General features: G+C 42.9%; 1 protein-coding gene across 2 annotated transcripts in view; it reads left to right on the top strand.

Annotated features, from left to right (window-relative positions):
• The first annotated feature begins 495 nt into the window (after positions 1 to 495).
• The window catches only part of ica1 (islet cell autoantigen 1), a 146,094-nt gene continuing 132,221 nt past the window's right edge, over positions 496 to 14,368 (top strand). For both annotated transcript variants that reach the window (XM_078228018.1, XM_078228011.1), the window contains exon 1: positions 496 to 573. The gene's annotated coding sequence lies outside the window, so the exon portion shown is untranslated. The remainder of the gene's footprint in view (positions 574 to 14,368) is intronic.

Genomic DNA, 14,368 nt, shown 5'->3' with positions numbered 1-14,368 from the left:
ATTGTATACTTGCATTCCTTTTTTTTCTCTCCAAATACACTACATCACATTTTTCCACATCTGTCACCTCTCTGCCCATTCCCCTAAATTGTCTGTATCTTCCTGGAATCTTCTGAAGTCCTCCTTGCTGTTTGCCATTCTATTTTTGTGTCACCACCTTATTTACATATCTTGCTCACTAAACCCCAGTCAAAATGATTTATTTAAATCAAGAACAAAACCTAGTTCTGACTTCTGAAATAAACTTTTCTCCCATTTGAGAAGCACCCATTTACTGTTTATGTGGACTGCAAATCAAGTTAGTCTGAGTTGCTCCAGGTCAGCAGAATGAACTGAAATGACAAGATGACATAATGTAATGTAGATTGAATAAATAACCCAAGTTGTTTCTCTTTTATCAGTAGCTATGCTCGAGAACTCTATAGTCGGTATGTCCGAAACCAGGACAGTTCGGTTGTAAACAAAATGCAACAAAGGTACTGGAAGACCAAGCAAACATTTATTAAAGTGACCGGAAAGAAAGAAGATAAGCATGTTGTTGCATCAGATGCAGACCTCGACTCTAAATTAGAGGTAAAATGGTGGATAATATTTGTCAGTGATTTGCATTAAGTTCAACCATGGTGAATGCAATTTTTTTTGTAAGCTTTAAGTTTATTTTGACTTAATTGTCTCATTTTTCGAAAACACATTTTATGGCTTCAACAATTTGTATTTGCATTCTTATTATTTTAAATTTCTAAGTATTTCAAAATGGAAAGAGATAGATGAACTGATGTCAAATCATAGAGACAGAGACTAGGGGCAGGATTTGCAGCCACGTTTGCCCCTCGACCGGAAAATCCCACCTGAGGTCAACGAACATTTGCATGGTGCTGTCCTGCCTGCTATGATTCCCGTGGTGGGCGGGATGGGAAAATTCTGCCCTGGGGTTGGGATTTTTTGACCCCAGTAGCAGATACACGAGCCATTGGCTGCTGGTGGGATCTTCTGGTCCTGCCACCATCTACGGCTTTTGAATGGCTTGTCCAGCCCACCATCAGGAAACCGCCATCAGAGGTTGACTTTGATGAGAAGGACTGGAAAAGCCCATCCTAGGAGTAACCAGAAAAAGGTGTAAAGGTGCTCATTACTTGTTTTTGGGATGGAGAGGGAAATGGGGAGATCAAGTAGGTTGAGGGAATATGATAGAATAGAACCAAAGGCAGTTGAAGGTTTTGTAACCAAATAAGTTAGGAGGGTTGCAAGTGATGCTAGAGTCAGGACCAAAAGAGACTGGAAGATTCAGAGATAGGATGGAGCTAAGAGGAGGACAAGAGAGATAAGAATGAAGGTAGTCGTTATGGAGGAGGTAAGAGTTCTTGGTGATTGATCTTGGCAAGGATGTTGACTTGAAGCTTTGTTCAAGATCAAACAAAACTTCAATAGCCTGTATGATCTGGTACAGACCAAATGGAGCTGATTTTAAACCTGCCTTGATGGAACAGAAGGGGTCTGCATCTAGAGTTAAGTTAAAACTGAAGATGTGGCTGCTGCAGGGGCCTGCCAATGATTGGCCAAAGTGATCACCTGCTTCAGGTAGTACTTTGCCTTTAATATAGCACTTGGAGTTCTCTGACATATAAGACTCCGAATCACATTTTAGGATGGAACTAGTTGGAATGTGTGCCATACAGTCTGCAACAATAATGCCAGTACTGCTGAAGAGGTCCCATAAAGCATATTTTGAAATATTTTTATTCTGGACAGGAGATATCTCCAAACTCCAAAGTTATTATTTAGGTTGCTCCCAACCCAGGCTCTTACTACCCACACCTGCCAGGACTATCTTACAAGTCAGGTTCCTGCAAGACACTCAAAATTGCACCATCCTATATCTAGCAAGCCTATTGAGATGCCCATTTAAACAAAGTCTAGACCTCAAAATGGTTCCACCCTATAGGCTGAAAAAAATGAACAAGCTGTCATAGGCAGAATTGGGTAGTCCAAATGTTAAAATCTCCTCCTGTTTGTGCCTGTGGAGGGGATGAAGTTAAGAGCAATGAAGCAGTCTATGGGAGTGACATGATTTTCAGTCAATGTTTTCTGATGTTTTGAATGGAAGTTTTAACTTGTATGTAAATTGATGTTAGACAGATGGTCTGATAGTAGAAAGATTGATGTAGGATTGAGACAAGTGTGGGAGAGACAGAGCTGGAAGACATAGAGAACAAATGGTGGAAGATGTCCTGTGTTTGTATGTATGTTGATTTTTTAAAAAGAGGAGAGGATTAAGGATAGATCATTGGGGAACACTGGAGAGAAGATAGTATCTGAGTGAGAAGAGAACCTGTTGCTGCAGATACCCTGGCTACATTCAACATAGTTTAGCATCATCCAAAAGCAATGGAAGAAAATTGTATAGTTGGTCATATCAAATGCGGCGAAGTGTAAGGAGACCTAAGGCCCGTGATCACAATCATAGAGCATATCATGTGATTTTTTGACCAATAACTTCTCTATGCTGTGAGAAGAAGTCTGTGAACTAAGTACAGTAGTAGACCAAATTAGTAATTTTTTGTATAAAGATAGGAACACTTGCTCTTAACATGATTATTTTCACCATAATTGTTACTGGAGTAAATTTTGTGGTGCATTTTTGAGGAAATTGTAATATAAGAATAAATAATATTGATAAAATAGAAATTCAGCTTGTTATTTTTAAGATATATTTTTATGGAATAGAAATGTCATTTTAGAGCACTATTTATTTTAAATTCCAGAGCAAATAGGAAATAAATGAATATAACATAGTCAACAGCATCATTTCCTTTATTTATTATTTCTGCCAAACAACCTCCCAAAAATAAAGTATATAAATTCAGTTTGAACTAAGTTATGACATTGCAAATTGTAATGACGTATTCATCGCAAGCAACTCTCACTTTAATGATCTAGCATTTGAAAAGGGACCTTAGCAATAATTTATCACTAATTAGCCCCTTTTTTGTATTCAAGCTGTGTATTAAATAGAGATAATTGTACCTAGTCTTAACCCTGGTGTGGAGATTCACTTACCAGCCGAGTCTGTCAGGAGTTTGGATTAATGTCTTTCACAACTTTCAGCTCAATAACACAAGTGGCCATAGTAAGAAGTCTCACAACACCAGGTTAAAGTCCAACAGGTTTATTTGGAATCACAAGCTTTCAGAGCGCTGCTCCTTCATCAGGTGAGTCACCTGATGAAGGAGCAGCGCTCAGAAAGCTTGTGATTCCAAATAAACTTGTTGGACTTTAACCTGGTGTTGTGAGACTTCCTACTGTGTCTGCCCCAGTCCAATGCCAGCATCTCCACATCACGAGTGGCTATGAAATGGGTGTGTCCAAGATTTTTGGATCCAATTCAAAGCCAGACACAGTTCTGTAAAGATACCTCCAATAGTTAAAAGCTATTTTCTGATGGGTCAATAAGTCAGTTAGTCATTTGTTTTCTCCATCTTCCTCTCCTAAAATTAACTTATTTGCTGACTCATAGTTCAAGTAGAGTGAGCACTCCAGGATCCTTTTCCCCTAAACAATGCAACTGATATCTAAAAACATATTTTCAGTTACGTAGGTAATGACTAACCAACTAAAATATAATTGTGCATCAGCAGACTGGTTAAATATGAAGTTGCTGAGAAGCATTCATAGAGATTAAACTGAGGATGTTACTTATTTCAGCCATATGGTTTTATTCCTCTTTTTAGGGAGAATAAATGATCATTACTATTGTGAGATTGATTTTTTTGAAAGGTAAAGGCAGATACAAATGCACCGTTGTGCAAGTTATGATGGGATGAAAATTGCCCTATCCTTCAGCACTTATTCCTTATTAATGTTTTTTAAAGTTGAAGCCCCTTCCAGTTCTTTTTTGATTTGATTTATTATTGTCACATGTATTAACATACAGTGAAAAAGTATTGTTTCTTGCACGCTATACAGACAAAACATGCCGTTCATAGAGAAGGAAACGGGAGAGTGCAGAATATAGTGTTACAGTCATAGCTAGGGTGTAGAGAAAGATCAATTTAAGCAAGGTAAGCCCATTCAAAAGACTGACAGCAGCAGGGAAGAAGCTGTTCTTGAGTCGGTTGGTACGTGACCTCAGACTTTTGTATCTTTTTCCCGACGGAAGAAGGTGGAAGAGAGAGGGTGCATGGGGTCCTTAATTATACTGGCTGCTTTGCCGAGGCAGCAGGAAGTGTAGACAGAGTCAATGGATGGGAGGTTGGTTTGTGTGATGGATCGGGCTACATTCACGACCTTCTGTAGTTCCTTGCGGTCTTGGACAGAGCAAAAGCCGTACCAAGCTGTGATACAACCAGAAAGAATGCTTTCTATGGTGCATCTGTAAAAGTTGGTGAGAGTTGTAGCTGACATGCCAAATTTCCTTGGTCTTCTGAGAAAGTAGAGGCATTGGTGGGCTTTCTTAACTATAGTTTTGGCATGGGGGTCCAGGACAGGTTGTTGGTGATCTAGACACTTAAAAACTTGAAGCTCGCAACCCTTTCTACTTCATCCCCGTTGATGTACATAAGGACATGTTCTCCTTTTATGCTGTGTAAATATTAGAAATTTCAGCAAATTGGAAGGAATGTAATAATATAGGTAACTCTGTCACAGGTTTTGAAAGTGCGACATTATGTGGCCAATTTTCCTGTATCTCCCCACCCCACTCACCTACTGCTTGAAGTCGGCTGGGTCTCTCCACTCTGAACTGTGCTGGCAGGGTACAATGTTGAAAATGAAGCACACGTGTAGCTGTGAGAGGCTTTCAGCTGCCAATCTCAGAACTTTCAGCCGTTACTTTCCAGGAAGTTCATAAAGGATGGGTCAGCTTTGGTCTTACCTTGTTCCTTTATGACTTGCTACCATCTCTCTCTTTGATAAAAGGGTTTGAGGAGGGCCGTGGCATAGCTTTACTGCCAATTATTTGATGTATTCTCTGTGCGTACACCAACCTCACAAATGGTACAGAAGAAACAGAAGCTGGATGGTGGGAAAGACCTCTCCTACCTTATTCACCTGTGAGTGATGAGCTCGCACCTATTGCCATGCCCTCTAACCCTCACACCGCCTCAACCCCCAACCATGCCAACTCATATTCCATATTCATCCCCATGCCACTTCCATTGCCACTTGCCTCTTATCCACTATGGACAGACCTCGGGAGTCTTGTAGAAATGGGGAAAAAAATATCCCAACAATCTACTACTGCTCTCAGTCAAAGACACTTGATGGTGAAAAATGTCCCATTCATGAAACCCATTCAAGGGTTATAAATCTCCTCAAATGGTTAATTTCTTGTAAAAATAAATTTCTATTCAGACTCCACAAAGCTAATCCTTTAATAGACTCCTTAAATTGGCACTCAAACTCAGAACCTCCTGATGAAATAAATGTAGGTTTTAAAATTCAGCTAAGCATTCTTAATGACATAATAGCACTTTGGAAATATTAACAAAGACCTTTATTGAAACTGTAGGAACATATGTTTTTTTCTAAAATACACCAGATTTCCTGTCAATCAAAGCAGTCCAGCAGAAGTTTTTTTTAAACTCTCACTGACTGCTTCAGCCTGGTTTCTTCATGACTAAAGAGCAGGAAATTTAAAGAACTTTCAATCACGACACTTAAACAGTACTCATCCAACCTTCAAGAGTACTTGCATCTTTTACATAAATTTATGACTACTATGGGTTAAAATTCTTGGACCAGCCAAACTGTGGTTCATTTGAACTCTGCACTAAGTTCAAATAGCCCTGCCTGAGTGATTCATACTCTCCCACATTCCCCCTGCTGGGGAAAATTGGGTTTGTCAGAAATGGAGGCAGGATTTCCATATCTGGGTCCTGCATGCCATTTTTTAAATATCGGTGAAGTCTTCCCGACTCAGTGGAAGTCTGGTCCTAAGACACTGCAGGCAAAGTCCATTAATAGTTATGTTTTGAGACAGCACATATTGCTGGTCTAAATTCTCTTTATGATTTGCTGTTACAAACATATGAATATGGTGCAAGAGTAGGCCATTCAGCCCCTCAAGCCTATTCCATCATTTAATAAGATCATGACTGATCTGATAGTAACTCTATCTACTTACTCCCAATAATCTATCATCCCCTTGCTTACCAAGAATCTATCCATCTCTTCCTTTAAAATATTCAACCACTCTGCTTCTGCCACCTTTTCAGGACGAGAGTTCCAAAGATTCATGACCTTTTGAGAGAAACTTTTTTGCCTCATCTCCATTTTAAATGGGCAGCCCTTATTTTTAAGCAGTGACCCCAAGTTCTAGATTCTCCTACAAGAGGAAAAGTCCTCTCCACATCCTGTCAAGACTCTTCAGGATGTTATTTTCTAATGCATGAGAAGGGTGAGCATTTGAAGGTCAGAGGATTTAAAATATCAGCTGAGTGAATAATTTAGTTCTGATTTGAAAGTGGAGTTTTGTGATTTGGAAACTGCTTAGTTCATCAGCGATGAATTGAATTTGAAATGGATTTTCATAAATAGCAGTGTTGAAATTTTCTGTGTGTTTTTATTGGCAAAAGCAAAGGGCAACTTCTGTTTGTATATGAAGGATTGAATTTTGTTTTTAAAAAAGTGTTATAAGCTTCAATTCAAATTTCTTTGGCAACATTGGAAAATACATTTACATTTAAGTTTGAGAATTAATTCACCCACTTGATCATGAAAATATTAATTAAACGCAGACTATTTCCAGCTGCTAGCAAAGAATAAGGGACCCGAATCAGGATTTTGCTGGCTCAGAGACCAATAGTCAAAATTTTGTTCCGGAAAAGGGAAGGAAAGCAGCAGATGTGGTACAGTAGGTGGACTTTGTGGTACCTGTTAGAGGAAAAGATGCTAGGAGCATGATGGAACACCTTGAGATTCCTTGTTGTGAAGACAAGATGGTGCCGGAGCATGGTGACTTCTTGCGAGCTGTGCCCAGCATACCCTCGAATTCTATCTTTTAATCTCATTCTATGCTTCAAAAAGTCTAACTCTTTTATGACTGTAACGCTACGTTCTGCACCCTCTCCTTTCCTTCTCTATGTACAGTATGCTTTGTCTGTATAGTGTGCAAGAAACAATACTTTTCACTGTATACTAATATACGTGACAATAATAAATCAAATCAAGAAATGAGATGTCAACATGAGGAAGGGCTAAGTCCAAAATTGTGGAATTGGAAGAGGCAAGCAGTGATGGAAATATTGAAAGTAGAAAGGTAAAAGTTAGAAAAAATCAGAATGAAAATAAAATGTGAAACAATGGCAAGGAAGATTAGTAGACTTGTTCTGGACATAGCATGAAGTTCCTCTTCCAACAGTACAGTTGGTAGGTAGACTTGAGTAAATTTAATGTTAATTTGAGCAAGTCAACTATCATCACCCATTTAAATGAATACAAGCAGCCATTATTTTCAGTGTTATCAATTGTCACAATGTGAAAACAATCATGGCATAAGGAGAAGGGTGTGGTACAGGAAATGCATATTGTGGCATAACATCTCCTATGTCATTGTTCACAGTAAGCAATTTTGTAAGAGCACCGGTGTTATATCAAGCAGCACAGGTATTCAACTTTGAGAGGTTTCCTAAAAATAAATCAGGAGAAACTTGCTCCACTCAGTGTGATCATCAGCAAAAGAATTAAAGAAGTTAGAAGTTTTTGTTTAATAAATGCAGATGATTATTAGGATGTGGAATGTCCTACCTGAAACAATTTTGGGAGGAAGAATTCATTATAAAAACTACACAACCATAAACACAAAAATTGTAAAGTGTGGTTCCACAGGAGCAGGCTGAGGGTAAGAGAGTTTGTTTCTAGACTTGATTTACTCATTTATTTTTCAGTGATTTTTTGGTGTTTAAAATCGGAGGTTTTTTCCGAAACTGGAAGTAGGCCCACGAGAGGCCTGGGAAGGTTTTTGGTGGGTTTAAAAGCAGGCCGCACTTTTGAGCGGGCAGCGTTGTAGCAGGCAGTGGAGTGAGCAGGGAGCAGAGTGAGAGCTATAAGGGCTTTGGCTCACACGGCTTCGGTGAAAACAGGCAGAGGCAAGGAAGGTTGTTGTTTTTCCAAACCTATAAAGGAAATGGCAGGTATGAGTGAGAGGCCAGTTTGCTGCATTCGGTGTGGGATGTGGGAGTTCCTGGAGACGACTTGCCTCCCGGAGGTCCATATCTGTGCCAGATGCATGGAACTGCAACTCCTGAGGGACCGTGTAAGGGAGCTGGAGCTGCGGCTCGATGACCTCAGTTTAGTCAGGGAAAATGAGAAAATAATAGATAGAAGTTATAAGCAGGTAGTCACACCGGGGCCTCAGAAGGAAGACAAGTGGGTCACAGTTAGGAAGGGTAAAAGTCGTAAGGTTGATGTACCAGAAAGTACCCCGGTGGCAGTCTCCCATAATAGTAAGAGCTGGGCAACAGATGGGAGAGGGGAAGGGAGTGAGCAGTCAGTGGAGGGATCCCCTGTGGTTGCCCTCCAAAATAGGGTATATTGTTTTGGATTCTGTGGAGGGGGATGACCCTCCAGGGGTAAGCCACAAGGACCAGATCGCCTGCACAGAGACAGGCTCAGAGGCCCAGAAGGGAAAGAAGGGGATTAGGAGAGAAATAGTGGTGGGGGATGCGATGGTTAGAGGCACAGACAGGCGGTTCTGCGGGTGCGAACAAGACTCCAGGATAGTAGTCTGCCTCCCTGGTGCTGGGGTACTGGATGTCTCCGAGAGGGTAGGAAGCATATTAAAAAGGGAAGGTAATCAAACCTTTGTAATTGTACACATTGGTGAAAATGACGTAGGTAGAAAGAGCAGGGGGGTCATACGAGAGCAATTCAGGGAGATGGGTGCTAGGCTAAAAAATAAGGCTTCTAGGGTAGCAATCTCTGGACTGCTCCCAGTGCCTAGTGCTAGTGAGGCTAGGAACAGGGAGATTCTACAATTGAACACGTGGCTAAATGACTGGTGCAAGAGGGAGGGTTTCAAATTCAAAGATCATTGGGAAGTTTTCAGCAGAGGATGGCACCTGTACGGAAAGGATGGGTTACACCTTAACTGGAAGGGCACAAATATCCTGGCTGGGAGTTTTGCTCGAGTGTTTCAGCAGGGTTTAAACTAGTGTGCCAGGGGGGTGGGGATCAAAACAGTAGGTCAGTAAGTACTGAGGCTGGGGTCATGATGTGGAGATGCCGGCGTTGGACTGGGGTGACTGGGGTATTTGCTATCAAATAAACTTGTTGGACTTTAACCTGGTGTTGTTAAAACTCTTACTGTGTCGAGCTGGGGGCCAGGGCAAGGCTAGCTAAGAAGAAGAGCATTCTGGAGCAGGCTGACCTGAGTGGGCCTGGAGGTCTGGAGTGCATCTGCTTCAATGCGAGGAGCATAATGGGTAAGACAGACGAACTTAGGGCCTTAATGCTTACGCGGAATTTGGATGTGGTTGCGGTGACGGAGACATAGTTAAAAGAAGGACAGGACTGGCAGCGGAATATTCCGGGGTATAAGTGTTTTAGGCGAGACAGAGGAGGGGCTAAAAAAGGTGGGGGAGTAGCGGTATTAGTTAGGGAGCATATTACAGCGGTGCAGAGGGTGGACAATTTAGAGGGGTCATGTAATGAGTCGCTGTGGGTGGAGCTCAGAAACAGGAAAGGTGTAATCACTATTCTGGGGGTATACTACAGGCCACCCAACAGCCCACGGGAAGTGGAGGGACAGATATATCAGGAGATTCTAGATATGTGCCGAAAAAATAGGGTGGTTGTAGTGGGAGACTTCAATTTCCCTGGTATAGACTGGAAAGTGCTTAGGGCTGGGGGTCTGGACGGGGAGGAATTTGTAAAATGCGTACTGGAAGGTTCTTTGGAACAGTATGTAGATAGCCCAACTAGAGAGGGGGCTATACTGGATCTAGTTCTGGGAAATGAGCCCGGTCAGGTCGTCAAAGTTTCAGTAGGGGAACATGTGGCAAATAGTGACCATAACTCTGTTAACTTTAGGATAGTAATGGACAAGGACGAGTGTTGTCCTAAGGGTAGGGTGCTAAATTGGGGGAAGGCTAACTATAGCCGGATTAGGCAGGAATTGGTGGCCGTTGATTGGGAGAGGCTGTTCGGGGGTAAGACCACGTCTGGCATGTGGGAGTCTTTTAAGGAACAGTTGAGAAGGCTGCAGGACAGGCATGTGCCTGTAAAAAGGAAGGATAGGAAAGGTAGGATTTGAGAGCCGTGGATAACCAGGGAAATTGAGGATCTGATCAAAAAGAAAAGAGAGGCATATGTTAGGTCCAGGCAACTGAAAACAGATGGAGCTCTGGAGGAATACAGAGAGAGTAGGAAAGAACTCAAACGGGAAGTTAGGAGGGCAAAAAGAGGTCATAGAAACATAGAAACATAGAAACCCTACAGTGCAGAAGGAGGCCATTCGGCCCATCGAGTCTGCACCGACCACAATCCCACCCAGGCCCTCCCCCCACATATTTTACCCACTAATCCCTCTAACCTACGCATCCCAGGACTCTAAGGGACAATTTTTAACCTGGCCAATCAACCTAACCCGCACATCTTTGGACTGTGGGAGGAAACCGGAGCACCCGGAGGAAACCCACGCAGACACGAGGAGAATGTGCAAACTCCACACAGACAGTGACCCGAGCCGGGAATCGAACCCGGGATCCTGGAGCTGTGAAGCAGCAGTGCTAACCACTGTGCTACCGTACCGTCCCAAGGTCACGAAATGTTCTTGGCAGACAGGATTAAGGAGAATCCTATGGCATTTTATTCGTATGTTAGGGACAAAAGAGTTGTCAGGGAAAAAGTCGGACCTCTCGGGAACAAAGGAGGGGAATTATGCTTAAAACCCAAGGGAATAGGGGAGATCCTAAATGAATACTTTGCATCGGTATTCACAAAGGAGAGGGACTTGTTGACTGGGAGTGTCTCAGAGGCAGGTGTTGACCCATTAGAGAGAATCTCCATTACAAGGGAGGAAGTGTTAGATTTTTTAGGTAACATTAAAACTGACAAATCCCCAGGGCCTGATGGCATCTATCCTAGACTGCTCAGGGAGACGAGAGATGAAATTGCTGGGCCTCTGACGGAAATCTTTGTCTCTTCATTGGACACAGGTGAGGTCCCTGAGGATTGGAAGATAATGAATGTGGTACCATTATTTAAAAAGGGTAGCAGGGATAACCCGGGTAATTATAGGCCAGTGAGCTTGACGTCCGTGGAAGGGAAGTTGTTGGAGAGGATTCTTAGCGACAGGATGTATGCGCATTTAGAACGGAACAATCTCATTAGTGACAGACAGCATGGTTTTGTAAGAGGGAGGTCGTGCCTTACAAATTTGGTGGAGTTTTTTGAGGAAGTGACAAAAACGGTTGACGAAGGAAGGGCCGTGGATGTCGTCTATATGGATTTCAGTAAGGCATTTGACAAAGTCCCTCATGGCAGGTTGGTTAAGAAGATTAAAGCTCCTGGGATACAAGGAGAGGTAGCTAGATGGGTAGAAAACTTGCTTGGCCACAGGAGACAGAGGGTAGTGGTCGAAGGGTCTTTTTCCGGCTGGAGGTCTGTGACCAGTGGTGTTCCGCAGGGCTCTGTACTGGGACCTCTGGTATTTGTGATATATATAAATGATTTGGAAGAAGGTGTAACTGGTGTTATCAGCAAGTTTGCGGATGACACGAAGATGGCTGGACTTGCGGATAGCGATGCACATTGTCGGACAATACAGCAGGATATAGAGAGGCTGGAAAATTGGGCGGAGAAATGGCAGATGGAATTTAATCCGGATAAATGCAAAGTGATGCATTTTGGAAGAACTAATGTAGGGGGAATTATACAATAAATGGCAGAGCCATCAAGAGTATAGAAACACAGAGGGACCTAGGTGTGCAAGTCCACAAATCCTTGAAGGTGGCAGCACAGGTGGAGAAGGCGGTGAAGAAGGCATATGGTATATTTTACACAGAGGGTCGTGGGGGCCTGGAATGTGTTGCCGGGCAAGGTGGTGGAGGCGGGCAAGGTGGTGGAGGCGGACACACTGGGAACGTTTAAGACTTATCGAGACAGCTATATGAACGGAGTGGGAATGGAGGGATACAAAAGACTGGTCTAGTTTGGACCAGGGAGCGGCGCGGGCTAATTGTTCTTTGTTTCTCGTTTCAAGGCTTTATTCTATGATCATCTTGCTGGTGCCAGTACAGAGCGAGACTGCGGATAGTTGGGAACCTGTCTCGGGGGCAGGGAATTCAGATGGTGTTCGTAAAGCAGAAGTGGAAATGAATAGGGTTGGGAAGCATTTTCTGATCAGGGCCAGTGTGATCTCCTGGACTCGTTTCAATCGCCACAGGGGGTCGGAGAGGAATTTCCCAGATTTTTTTCCCCATATTGGCCCTGGGGTTTTCACTCTGGGTTTTCGCCTCTCCCTGGAGATCACGTGGTCTGGAATGGGGGGGTGGGGGTGAGTTAATAGGTTGTGATGAACAAAGCATCGTAGCTGTGTGGGACAGCTCGGTGGATAGGATATTAGGATGTAGATAGGCTGGAAAATTGGGCGGGGATCTTGGATTCAGGATTCCATCCTGGACCGGGGAGCGGCGCAGGCTTGGAGGGCCGAAGGGCCTGTTCCTGTGCTGTATTGTTCTTTGTTCTTTGTTTGTATACTTGTCTTTATAAGATGGGGTATAGAGTATAAAAGCTGGAGTATGATGTTGCAGCTGTATAAAATGCTGGTTAGGCCACATTTGGAGTACTGCGTCCAGTTCTGGTCGCCACACTACCAGAAGGACGTGGAGGCTTTAGAGAGAGTGCAGAGAAGGTTTACCAGGATGTTGCCTGGTATGGAGGGTCTTAGCTATGAGGAGAGATTGGGTAAACTGGGCTTGTTCTGCCTGGAAAGACGGAGAATGAGAGGAGACCTAATAGAGGTGTACAAAATTATGAAGGGCATAGATAGGGTGAACAGTGGGAAGCTTTTTCCCAGGGCGGAGGTGACGATCACAAGGGGTCACGGGCTCAAGGTGAGAGGGGCGAGGGACGTTTTTTACACAGTGGTGGGGGCCTGGAATGCGCTGTCAAGTAGGATGGTGGAGGCAGACACGCTGACATCGTTTAAGACTTACTTGGATAGTCACATGAGCAATCTGGAAATGGCGGGATACAAACGAATGGTCTAGTTGGACCAATGAGCGGCACAGGCTTGGAGGGCCGAAGGGCCTGTTTCCTATGCTGTCCTGTACTGTTCTTTGTTCTTTGGTTAATTCATTTTGACAGTCTGCATGGGCGTACTAGACCAACTAGCCATATTTTGTGCTGTAAAACTCAGACTTAACAGAATTAGGAACACATGGGAGGTAAGAGGATTGGGAATACAATCTAGGTTTTGACAGTACTCGGGTAATATAGTGGTGTTTTGAAAGAGGATAGCAAGGCCTGGGAATAAAGTGATCTCTGGATTCTGAACAGGCCCTGAAATGATTGGAGAGGGATCTTTGGATCTGAAGGTATTGTTGAAGAATCCAAGATCAGAGAATTTGCAGTTTTGAGATCACAGAGCCATGGGTGTGTATTCTCGGGCTTGATGAGCAGAGTAAAAGTACTGGGCTCTGGGATTAGAAATCTGGAGAGGGAAATCTTGGGATCCAGCAAAACTGCGGAAGAAGTTTTAAAGTTTTTTCTTGGGGGGAGAGGAGATAATGGAACTCAAATTGCCATTGGCCCATTCTGGTACTAAAAGACCGTTCTCTTCTTACCCTTCAACAGTGTCCTCAGGATTGCTTTCACTCATCTATTTTATCATCAACAAGTAATTCCTTTTATGTTCCTATGACGATCTTCATCCCAGAGTACTTAAGGAAGTGGCCCTGGAAATAGTAGATATAATTTTTGGTTATTTTCCAAAATTCTTTGGATTCTGGACTGGCAGATTGGAGGGGAGCTAATGTAAGCCTGCTATTCAAAAAGGGTGGTAGAGAGAAAACGGGGAACTATAGACCAGTGAGCCTAACATCAGTACTCGGGAAATTGCTAGAGCCCATTATCAAGAATTTCATAACTCAGCATTTGGAAGGCAGTGGTATAATCAGACAAAGTCAGCATGAATTTACAAAAAGGAAATCATGCTTGACTAATCTATTGAAATTCTTTGAAGATGTAACTAGTAGAGTCGACTGAGGAAAATCAGTGGATGTGGTTTATTTAGACTTTCAGAAGGCTTTCAACAAGGTCTCTCGTAACATAAAGCACATGGGATTGCAGATAATGTCTTGTGATGGATAGAACGCTGGTTCACAGATAGGAAGCAAAGAGTTGGCATAAATGAATCTTTTGCTGATTG

The sequence above is a fragment of the Mustelus asterias genome, chromosome 2 (genome assembly GCF_964213995.1).
Source record: "Mustelus asterias chromosome 2, sMusAst1.hap1.1, whole genome shotgun sequence".
Lineage (NCBI taxonomy): Eukaryota > Metazoa > Chordata > Chondrichthyes > Carcharhiniformes > Triakidae > Mustelus > Mustelus asterias.
This window is presented reverse-complemented; position numbering and strand designations above follow the sequence as displayed.